The sequence below is a fragment of the Silurus aristotelis genome (genome assembly GCF_946808225.1).
Source record: "Silurus aristotelis genome assembly, chromosome: 4".
NCBI lineage: Eukaryota > Metazoa > Chordata > Actinopteri > Siluriformes > Siluridae > Silurus > Silurus aristotelis.
This window is the reverse complement of record NC_139577.1, coordinates 663,209-676,364: the sequence shown is the minus strand read 5'-3', so window position 1 is coordinate 676,364 and position 13,156 is coordinate 663,209.

The following is a 13,156-nucleotide window of genomic DNA, read 5'->3' as shown; positions in this document are numbered from 1 at the left end:
GTCTTGATTTGGATTAAATTGAACTTTTTTTTGTTTGGTTTCAACCCCTTTTATGCTTAATAGTGAGTGGCTTCTCTGGCTTTCGGCTTTAGATACAGTTCTGCTGAATTTGATTGATCGCAGGCAACTGAATAAATTGTGCTGCTTTCATCTGTCAAAAATGATACTTCTGCTTTTTTTCCCCCAACGTTTATGGAAACCAAAAGTGGATGAAGTACATTATTTTTGTAAAAGGATGAAAAGTGAAAGTAGTGATGTATGAGAACTCTCAGGGAATAATGGATGCGGTTCAGTTTTCCATTCTCCTGCACATCAGAAGGCTTTCTATAGTTACACACAGTGAGAGAATCCATAGTACACACACACACACACACACACACACACACAGATCCATAATTACTACATCCAGTCACTAGTGAAAATGCTTCTATTTTGCATTTCTTTTTAAAAAGGAAAAAAAAGAAGAAAGAAAAGAGATTTATACTCCCCTTTACAGCACAGTGAGAATCTTCACATTGCCCAGTAAACTGCGGTCAGAGTGCAGAGTCTGCCATGATACAGCACCCTGCACCACAAAGGGCCTTGCACAAGGGCCCCAAGAGTGGCAGCTTGGCCATAGCGGAGCTTGAAACCCAGACCTTCTGATCAGCACCACAGAGTCTTAACCACTGCTCTACCACTTCCACCAGAAAGAACATGAATTGAGTGAAGTGTAGAATCGCAGTATTACTGTGACTCGCGCCGGGCAGACTCCACAAGCATGTTCACAATCCTGATGGTGTGTGTTAGATTCAATTCTCTGGGGTGTTACCTGAACACAAGCTTCACTGGAGGAGGTACTTCTCACTGGCTGAAGGTGAAAGTGGATGCAGCCTTTTATCATCCATATGCTGTTTTAAAAAAAAAAAAAATCCAAGAAACATGAACACTGGTCTTGATGGTCTTGAAAAGCTTGATGATGAGATGTTCAGGAACCAGGACTTAATTATAAGGTTTGATTGGGGTTAAGACAGGACAGCTGTGAGTGCACTGTGACCTGTAAGAAAGTCATGTGACGTGCAGGGACTCATGGGTAATGTAGTCGAGTCCGTGATACATGAACGATTTAAACTTTTTTGCATGAACATGAAGTCAATAGAAAATGTTCGCTCGTGTTCTGTAATAGAAATAGAATAAAAAAAACGTTTTTGTATATTTTCAGTTTCAGAATGTGGCCTGTGTATGGACAGCGCTGTCCTACATGCAGATTATCGCAATATAAATTGTTATTCTGATGTAACGTTTGTCGTATGAATACACATAAGTAAAACAATTCATGTAATTAATATCAATACATATAGTGAAATATGTACAGAAATTCAGCTATGACTTATTCACAGAGTCCCAATTTTCCCATAAAGAGCTTTTTTACACACTTCTTTGCCAGACTCAGGACAAAAACCAACAACGTAGCTGGTAATATTTACGACATTAAACCATGATGACACTTATGAAGCGTTACACAAGTCTGTTTTTGCTTTGACAGCAGTTTGGACAAATCACTTGGAAATTTGGAAATCTCTTAATGTAAGCTGTTCCCTGTGTGTATATGTGATCCCCATACACATATACACAAACAGTCCCAGTCTCCATCCTCTCACCCTGACCCATGGTGTGTGTGTGTGTGTGTGTGTGTGTGTGTGTGTGTGTGTGTGTGTGTGTGTGTGTGTGTGTGTGTGTGTGTGTGTGTGTGTGTGAATTATAAACCCTCTACACAAATTCTCGCTGACTAATACACCTGTGGTTACCGAAATAAGAAAGAAAACACAGAAGCTTTGCAGCGTTTCAAGATTATAAATATGTAGTGGTGATTTATAGGTTTTTTGGGGTTGTTTTTTTTTTTTTTTTTGCTTGCATTTAAATTGGGTATAATTTCATGCAGCAGTCATTACAGTGAGATGCTTTTCTATAGGGTTCAGAGAGCGGAGAATCTGATAGTCAGTTTTAGGGTTCATGCTGAGTGCTGTGCCATTTCCTGCAATTAAGCAGCTGTTAGAGCTGAAGATAGGAAGAGATACGCACTGGACACGGTGTAGACCAAACCCTCATATTTATTATTGTAACAATTTTCGTTTTCATTCAGGAAAATGAAGCCACCTTGTGGGTATTCATTTCATTTCAGTTTTATTTGTTGAGTGCATTTAACAATGAACATTGTCCCAAAGCAGCTTTACAGAGATGAAGTTGCAATGTTGAAGTATAACTTCTCTAAGTCTGTTCCTAATGAGCAAGCCAGGGGTGACGTGGTATGAGGTAGAGACCGTGAGATTTAAAAGGGAACCCATCTTTATTTTGATCAAATGTTCAATTATTACAGTTCCATCATTGTTGAGGTGTTCAGTGATGAACACTTGAATGCAAAACGGTTCATGCAAACTGTGGTCCTGAGCCCATTGTAGAAGACCATTCATATTAATTACAGTCTAAATCCATCCTGAAAGTTCTTGAGTTGCTCAGTAACTGTTGATGTGGAACCACAGATTGAGCTCTACTCTAGGAGAACTCCATTCAAGGGTAGGACTTCAGGATATATCAAATGGGGAAGGGTTTCCTCATGGTTCTTCAGTTTTCTCCAACCTCAACAAAACATTCCATATAGTGGATTGGTCTGAGCATCATGCTTTAGCATTTGTACAGAATAATCATGACTTCCTAAAGATGATTGAATGAAGTTCACTAAAACTTTACAGTATATTATATAACACTATTATAATTTTCAACAAGAGATCGAGACGAATCCTTTTATTCAACTGTTTGAAGTCTCTGTTCATATTCTCTCCTTCAAAGATTCAGAAAATGATGTCTATTTAAACTACAGACGTGAAAACAGATCAGGTTTATATAACAGTTCTGACACCTCATTCATCACACTGATGGAGAGGATTAGATCATTACCACGACTGAGGGTTCACTCTGTGGTGGTTTTTTTGTTGTTGTTGCTGATCCCTGCTCTTAAATTTGTTGGAACACGAATCTGAATTTCCATGAACGTTAATAAGAAGGGTTTTAATGCACACATCAGAGAATGAGATCTTGTCTTCTTTAATTGTAGGTTTTTTATCACTCCTTTTATCACAACACTTATAGACAAATACTGGTTTTTGGACATTAGCTTTCTATTACATTAGCGAGATAAACGGTCGACCCAAAAATCTCATTACTGTAAAATCCGATTTAAGACAAGAATCAGTTTCCTACGTCACACAGCAGAGAACGATAATGTACTTCATGTCAGGGATTTGAAAGCCATTTTAACCCTTTAATTTCACTTTTCCGCTCATACTACCAGGACACAAAGTGGGGTTTTTTGTGTGTTTATGTCCAAATAAAATAAATTATATATTTATATTTATAATTATATATTTTTAGTGTTTATTTCATGAAAAATAATGGTAAGACACTACATAACTCCAAAAAGCGCATTTTGCAGCTGAGCAATAAAAATAATAACGGTAGTAGTTGGAGTAATAATAAAAAATTTATAATAATAATAAATATATAACAAATGAAATTCAAATTTGATCCGATGGTGGCGCTAAAGTGTTTGAAGCACTTAGCCTAAATTTGGTCCGATTATTTATTAAGTTTCTCTGAATCATTGTGCCAAATTTGACCTTTTTATCAGATGGAAACTGGTTATTATTTTACTACTGAAAAATAAAACAACAAAAAAAGTCTCAACCTTTATATTATAGTCTATATTTTAGGTTAATCTAATAATATTTTTTATAGGCTTTATTACTAGTGCACAAGTCATTTTACTTATAAACCAAATGAGTGAGTCAAATACATCGATGTATTAATTCTAATCAATATGGAAATATTATGAATATATCCCTGTTAATTCTGTTAGGTAAAGATCTTAACTAGAGAGGGTTTGGGTTAGGGTTTATAGTTTCCTTGCTACAGTCAGCACTGGCTCACTCATTAGAGAGAAACTTACAATTATAACTAACAAACTTATACATTCTTAACTTATACATTCTTTTATTTATATATATTTATAAATATACATAACTTTATAACCTCTTCATCTCTGTAAAGCTGCTTAGAGACAATGTCCATTGTTAAAAACTCTACAAATAAAACTAAATTATTGAATTGAACTAAAATGTATAATATAAATATATATATATATATATATATATATATATATATATATATATATATATATATATATATATATATATATATATATTTTATCAAAGGAAATTGTGGCTTTTTCAATATAATCATTTTCGGACCTCCCTTAATCTCAAGCACAATCGATTTCTGAAGGGCATTGGGGTCAGAGCTTTCATTTAAGTTAACTAGATAAATATTGTGCTGACCCCTGAGCATACTTCATTACTCAGCTGCACCGGGGGTTGGTGGTCGCTTAAAATGGTCTGATTGTACCAGGCACTCCAAGGTGACACTGGACCTTATTGTCCCATACGAGTTACTATCAGATAGTATGGAACATTGATCAACCCTTCACCTCAGCTCTGAATTCTCCCAGTCAAGGCTTGAGCTTATTTGGTAATTTAAGACCTGCGAGCAAATAGTAGAAAGCCTCTGGGGGTCAGGAAGCTCACAGGAATATCACTGAGAGTTGATCAGGTGGTGTATTTGTTTGAAAGGCTGTAAAAGAAAAGTGGGGGCAATCAAGAACCAAGTGCGTAATGTGATAGCATGGACTTTATTGCGTTCTATGGGTGTAGTTCTTCATAGTTTTTTTAACATCACACCAATAGTATATTTCTCTATATTTTATTATGAAAATCAAAGCCTTCTGTTTAAAGGTTCCACATAAAAACTTAATATAGAAAGAAGGCAAATGAAAGGATCAAGGTTATACAGCTAATAGCTAGTTTGCGTGGCGCGTTTCATGGCTCTGCTGTAATCACAATTCTGACTAGTCTATTGTATAACAGCAGCATTGAGAGCAGTGAAGGTCAACATTCAAATCACAGGTTCATATTAATGCACTTTCTAATATATTACTGTTGTTATAGTAACAGTTCATACTCAGGGTCTTGTATAGTAGATGTTTCATATAATCTAAAGCTAAAAGACAAAGTCAGTTGGGATTATTTACTCAGAAGTCCTTTATTCAAACGTATGTTGCTTCAGGTCCTTGGCGCAACACAAGATCATTACATTTGCAGCATTAGAGAGATGACCTCATACAGAACAACACATTCATAGAATACAGTTAAAATATTGTTTTTGTAATAATCCACATTGTAATTATAAATGGCTATGACATTTTTTACATTGTGTTTATAAACACATGGTTTATCTCAGCCAATGTCATCCCACCATAGGTTTTTATTTTCTGAATAGGTTTTTAGTTTTTCCATTCAATGTACAGAAAATGTTATATCACGTTACATTCATTTATTCATTCTTCATCTTCAGTTACTGATTCATCCTGTTTATACTGGTGATGGATTCAGGAACCTATTCATGTAGCACTGGGCAGAATGGGAAGTGCTAATACTATTGATATAGTGTATACAGATAGAAGTTTAAGGAACCAAGGACCATGAATATATAAAATAACACCAGCACCATACTGGCATGGTACTGTGAGCTAGGAGTAGACTGAAAAACCCGGAGGAACCCAGCAAATCTTCAAATCAAGCCAGAGATCTTGGAGCTGTGAGGCAGGAAGCGATCATGCCACCTTCATAGCAAGTCAGAAACCCATCCCTATACAGCAACATAATGTTTGAGGAAAACAAAACGAAACTAAACAGTTGTTGAGCTTCTCCTCGACACGTCCTTTTCAAAAATCCGAATTGTTTACAGTCGGCGGACAGTTTTTTTCTTAACAATCGTCGCTGAAGTGGTTTTATTTCTCATCTGTAGAGCTGTAAACATTTATACACATGCCATTATACAAATCCAAATTCCATTAGAGGAATAAACAGAAATATACGTATTCTTTTAAGCAAGCGTATCTGTAAATTAAACAAAAGTTATCTGGGAGAGAAAAGGGTTCAACCAAACGGCACCATCTGGTCCACGCTCTGCGGTGAAGAATGAATGAAGTTCTGTCTTTGCATCATAGTGTTTTATTTTTCCCACACCATCCACAAATGCAGCACACACACAACTCTTGACTAAACAAAATGAAGTGGGGTTTAGACAATAATAAAGAGGGAATAAAGAAATCTTGAAGGATGGGAAAGTTGCAAATTCAGAGGAAAACTTTCCCACTTTCAAATGGATCACATTATCTAAATCTCACTGTTATGACAGAGAACCGATAGATAGATAGACAGACACATGGGCAGGCAGGGATAAGATTACGGTTAATGGTGTGTCCTGGATGTCAGCTATCAGTGCTGAAAAGAGTGAATCAGATTTCCACATTTGCTGATCCACAAATCAGGATGAAAGTGCAGTATAGGACAAACACACTGCTCTCACTCACAACATTCTACCCCAAACAGCAGAAACATAAAAAACAAATTTTCCATCATTTGAATACATGATCCGGCATTCATCCGGCCCACATTCCACCATGGTTTCCTCCTCAGATCCAGAATGCGCTGGTGTGTGGAGGAAGCAGGAGCATTAGACCCTATTATCTGGTTCCGGTGGCTTTGTGGCACCACAATGTCTACATGGAATGGGCTGAGGAGGCCACAGAAGATACTATCGATGAAATACGGCCACTCTGTTGCTAATTGTCCCATAAACCCACACCATTGGAGGCCAGGGTTTATTGGGGTTGGCAAGGGGTGATATTTTGCCCACTATACAAATAGCTGTAATTATGGCTAAGAGGCTGCTTATGAGAATTTCCTGATCATTAGACGTGTGTAATAAGCAGTTTTAAATATAAATAGAGAGAGAGGGTTGATGATTGATTGACACATGAGGAGATAAACAGCTCTTATATATAATTAAAACTGTGTGTAAAAAGTGTAAAAAGCTGTAATGTTTTTTTTTAAGCCCATGATTTAGTCACAGCTAATGACTAGGATTTTAGTAGACACAAATCAAATATCTTACAATGTTGATCTGCCATATACCTGCCCATATGCACCTCCTGATAAAAAGATCATGTTGAAGATACTGGTTACTCGTGGACTCTTTGAATGCCAGCAGCTCTGTAACTTATGACATCACAATTCTGACCCATTCAAATGATGTTATTAGTCTTATTCAGATTTGTTACTGAAAACAGGACCTGAAATTCCTGAGCCGCTACTGATGTTGGTGAGTTAAAGGTGGCAGTCTGATGATTAAACACTTCGACTGTGACATCACACCCGCAGGTATTTCAGAAAATGCTATAAAAACAGATGAGCTCCGTTAGAGGCTGGAGACTTCAGACACATGTGTGAAATGCGATTGGAGAGTTGCCAGATCTGTTTTTTTGTGTGTGTGTTTGTTCTCATTAATTTGTCACCATCTGCATTTTAAATGGAAGGTAAACCCTGTTTAATTTGGCCATGGGGATGTAGGGAAAAATATTCGCTCTTTAAAAGCAAACACATATTTCACACTTCCTACCCCAAAGCTGGAGAAAAAACAAACATCCTTTACCATCAATCTATTTTCCAAATCTCAAGTCTCTCTCTCTCTCTCTCTCTCTCTCTCTCTCTCTCTCCCTCTCTCTCTCTCTCTCCACACCAATACACAAAGTCTTTATATGCTTATTCCTGTCAGTTTTTTGTTTAGATATTGTTTTTGACTACTTAAAAGTTGAGGAACATCTCTAGAAAAAGAAACATGTTTTGCATGTTTTCAGTATATAGTGAGAGTAAATACTACTCATGTGCACACAAAAACGGTCTACACCCCACAATATGGCTTACATCTCTCTCCTCACACCTCTGTTTTACAACATCAGCCTCCAATTTATTTGCTATTTTGGATGGGAGGAATACCCATAAACTCCAAACTGATTCCTGTTGAGGTCAGGAATTCTTCAGTTTCTGCTTATTTCCATAATGAAGAAGAAACAGCTTGTTTATGCCAACCTTCATTAGGCCTGGTTCAATTTTAGCAGTGACCATCAGAGAAAATATCTTCCCGCTCTCTTGATACTGATATGTGGTGGCATAAAAGGTTTTGAGATTAATGGTGTAACTGGTGCTAGTCTGCGATTTCATCATGGACCAGAAGTTAGAACAAAAAGCAAACGTGAAATTCTGCGTGAAACTGGGCAAATCAAACGGTGATGCTGCAAAGTGTCGTTCAAGAGCAGAAGAAAATCACTGGAAGACGACGAGAGATCAGGAAGACCTTCAATGAGCTCCACCCCATGAAAATTTCGATATTGTTTGGTGACTCGTGCATGATGATCATCGGAGAACAAGCCACACGATCTCACTTCCGACCTCACCCTACTCTCCAGATTCGGCTCCTGGGGACTTTGTCCTCTTAGATAATACCTTAGACATTTTTATTGAGTTCCTGGTTTTGTCAGTCGTGTCTATGTGTTTGTGTTCAGAATAAAACTGGCGGTGTTTTTGCAAATTTAGCAAAAAGTCAGTTTGTTGCTTTTGTCATGCTGTGATAGTGAAATGCCCCAACATTGCATTCCATAAAACACTCCTCTGCTCTGATGTGCTTATCAGCGTCAGGAAGCGAGACAGGCACTGCAACCGCAGAGAAGGTGGGAGTATACACACAGAATTATCGCTTATCAGTAGCCTGGAAACACTGTGTCTGGACTGTAACAGTAAAGTTTAAATGATTTACTGCAGATTAAGTGATAGAAAGATGAATGTCACTAAATCATTATGAGTTATTTTGCACAAAATAAAAAAAAAATGCTGAGATGCTAAGATAAAGTAGGTTTTTAGTAGCTGGATGTCGTCTTTGTGTCTTTTCCTTTATTAATGTGGCTTTAATTGGCATCAATATCTTTTCGCATGATCGAAAAGGCCAAGAATATACACCTGAATATACAAGAGCTGGTTAGATGTGTTTCATTAAGCAATCTGAAATGTGTCATCATGATGTGCATTGGCAAGACTTCGAGAAGCACAAGAAATTTAAAGGTAAAATATATTTAGAATGTAAAAATGAAAAAAATAAAATAAAATCAATTATGAAATGAAGATAGAGATGTGCATGAAACTTTTCCAAAACAGAAGCACACGATGCTGTTGCCTGGAAAAGAATTGCTCCTGACCTGAGGATAGGATTATATGAAGAATATGAGTTTGAAAAGAGGGAAAAGAAGAAATTAGTGTGAGATTGTGGCAGATCGATCTGTCTGAGATACATTGCATCATGCTAAAGGGAGAAAATGTAACCCTGACCAGACCTTTGCTCAACAAAGAAAAGCGCCAACCAGAAAGGAAAAGGAAAGATAACCCAATATAAGACAATATTTCATCCAATCAAATAAAATCACCTAATATCTGGCTACTACTTTTTCATCAAAGATGAGCAGGTTTGAGTATCTCAGAAACTGCTGATCTTCTGAAACAATCACAAACACACTGCGACATTTTAAATCTTCACTACTGTCAACTTTTCCATCATGTACATACCCATCACTCTGTCGGATCCTTGAAGATATATATATTATAGTAAATCATAACTATATTTTATATTATTTTCAGATCTTACATGTTATACTTTATAGTTATACTTTTATTTATACTTTATATGTTTATTCGTTTGATTTTTTGATATCCTATTTCTATTTACATGTTGAACAGTCGTAAAAAAAAACCCATTTCACTACGTCGTACTCTGTATGAATATATAATAATATTTGATTTGATTCGAGATTTTTACACACGACAGTCTTTATTTACACAGTAAACAGTTCTTTGGCTGAAAATGTCAGATTGTTTTGAGCAGCCATGAAGAATAAAGTATCTCAGCATGAACAAAACATCAGACCTTGAGGTGGATGAGCAAAAAAGAGCAGAACCTGATGTGGTCCTCTGTATTTGTAGCTCATCCACCTCAAGGGTGGATGTCTGAAACATTATACGAGGTTTTAATCATTTAACAAGGTCTCTCTTATGAACCGTTCAACCTCCAGACCATCAAAACACAAAATATAGTTTTTGTTATTGTTTTTTGATTCTTTTATGGAAACTTTAGAGTCTATTGTATCCTGAGCTCTGGTTACTGACTATGCAGACAGGTTTCCTCCAGGTTCTTATTACACCTTCCAAAAACATGGTGGATGGTTGAGTAGATGCACATAAGTGTGTGAACCAACCCTGTGACCAATCGGCATCCGATCCATCCAGGCTGCATTCCTGCCTCAGGCTCAGTGTTCCTGGGAAAAGCTCTCGATCCTCTACAGTGCAAATTAGTATTTCACAGTCACTGAAGATTAACAAATGAATGAATGAACTAATTAGTTAATTAATTAATTAATGAACTGAAAGAATCATGCTCTGTAAACCTATGGTATACAATCCACCACATTAATACCTCAGTGTTTGATTGAGGTGTGTACAGGTTTCACAATTTTACAATTTAAAACAGTGTTTTTGCAGCCATGTATGGATTTATGTCCTGTACATTATTTATTGTTCAGATGATATGTTTGGAGATTTTGGAGCATTTTACCTGTAGCTCAAGCTGATTTCGGTGCTTGAATCCATAGATATTAAATGATTGATGATGTGGCTTTTGATTTAAAACACTGTAACAGATTTCTTTTGTAATTACAGACCCCTTTATCTAAGCTTCACGAACCCCACTTTGAGAACCACTACAATAAAACTAATATGATGATCGATAATTATGCTGTTCTGCAGAACCCATTGTTTCACGGTGTTTTCCATTTACACACATTATTACTACCAGACACGCGATTATTCCTTTGTGTGTCCAAGGCTACACGACTGGCTCGAGGAGAAACCGAGGACTTTTCACTACGCAGCAGGTGTTAAGCTTCAGCTATCAACCGAGTGCTCGTGTTTATAGTGTTGCACTATGTAAGTCTTAAGAGTGGAGATTATGTCATTTGCTGGCCTGAATTGGGAGGGTGAGCACTTCAGTAAACAATGAAGTGATGAAGTGTCCTCCAACACCACTGACATACAACTTGGACAGATGAAAGATTTCCATATGTTTTAACACCTCTGTGATATTGTACAAATTGTTTTTTCAATTTTTTTAATTTTTCAGAAATGCTTTGTGGTTTTACATTGGTTTTATTTGGAATTATGAAATTCTTCAAAGTCTAAAAGTCAAGCCGTATTTATTCTTTATTCTTATAATTGCTCCTAATAGTTACTAATAATACAGAATATAATTGTTGAGTTTTATAAGCACTTTTCCTTGTATTTTCCTCTGTTTTATATAACAGAGTTGGTCTTTGGATGTGTTTTTGTGTCTCTGGGATACCTCTAATGATATATCATTTGCTTGGTTTGGGCTGGGGAGCTACTTGGTGATGGATCAGTGGCCAGGGGGCTTCATGAAAGATCTTCACTATACAGCCACAGAGCAGAGCGAACCGATGGATGTGAAAACAGTCTGATTTGCATGCACACTTTGTCAATGCTCAATGCTAACATTAAAACTCATGGAGACCCTCTTCACTTCTCTCTAGTCTCTGTACATGTTTGAACCAGGCAGCTGGAAACAGTGAACGGATATCATTTTACTAGTCACGACTTAAACTCTTCAGAAAGAACACAAAGACGGCAGAAACGAGGAAAAGCTCTGCCGCCATTTTATTTACCTTTCTTAACTGTAGAACGGTTTGAAACAGTACTGCTGTTGACGTTGCGTAAACACTGTGCAGCAGTACAGCGCTGCATAAACAACATAAATCACTTCTGACTACTTTCATTCATCCAACACAAACTTTGGCGTCATTTGACTTCTGTAACCCCTCCCTCAAAATAAAGAATCCGCTCCAACTCCTCTTGGCACATGCCACCATTTTAATGCTTTATTGTTGACAGTGGGAATCAGGAGAAAGCTAGGTGAACACCACAGACCACCAATATGTGCGCCTTCACCACATCGTGCCAATGAGACACTGGCCTTCTGCCTAGAAGCTCAAATGCTGACAGGCCTGAACCTCCTTCAGCCTGGAGACCAACACAAAGCACCTTTTCAGAGCGAATTCTCTTTCTATGACTCTTTCCCTCCTCCACGTCGCCTTGGTCCAGTCACCTCCCAGAGTTTGGAGGCGAATGTTTGCAAATACGGCGCAGGATTTCCATTACAGGTTTTTCAAAACATGTTGTCAAGACAGAGCAGGTGAACTAGGAAAAAGCTTTCACCTTTCATGTGTGCGTCTTTGGAATTTATTCATCAAACGTAATTTTATTTTTTTTACTTGGAATAGTAAATTTACATCAGCGTTCTCTCTTATGGATTAGGGTATAAGACTTTAAGCTCTAATGATGACAGTTTGTATTAGTCATTTTCCCCTTTGGGCTCATAATAAGGTCATTGATATCATTGACATCATTTATGAAAAGTCCTACCATAGAGTCGTTCTCCAGACTCGGTTAAAGTTATTCACTTGTTTGTGTTGCCAGTTATTTCCCTTGAGTTTTAGTTCATTCCATTGGTAAAACTGAGCAAAACCAAGAACTGAAAAGCGCCAGAATTTAGTTATTGAGTATAACATCATTATAACAATGTAGGAATCAAACAAGAACCCCAGTGGTTGACGGCATCATCAATTTATTTAAGTACCAGGGATTTTCTAGTATAAGTCAACGATAATGACCTCAAACATCCACCCAAATCAGCACAAAACTGTTTACTGGGTCACACACTCTGTTTTGTAACCAGTCCCAATTTTATTCTAGAATGAAGGGTCTTTTTTTGAAAGTTTTATGACATTTTGTGTGATTTTCTGGTATGGAAATGCTTCGAGGCTCAGAGCAGGTCACTGGGGAAGGTGGGAAAAATATCAAGTAAATTGTTAGGGGTAAAGTTACGAAGCACGGAGTATATATAAAGAATGAGTACTGAATAAAGCTAAAAAATGTGACATTGTTAAATGTCTTTGTGATAAATGCTATGAATGTACTTTCCCCCACAGGGATAAATAAATAAACTGAACTGAACTGAACTGAGACTAAAAAGAGAAGGTGAAGTCGATATGCACAAAAAAATATCATAAATGTTCTGCATGGATGAATGTCCAGAAATGGAGGAATGCATA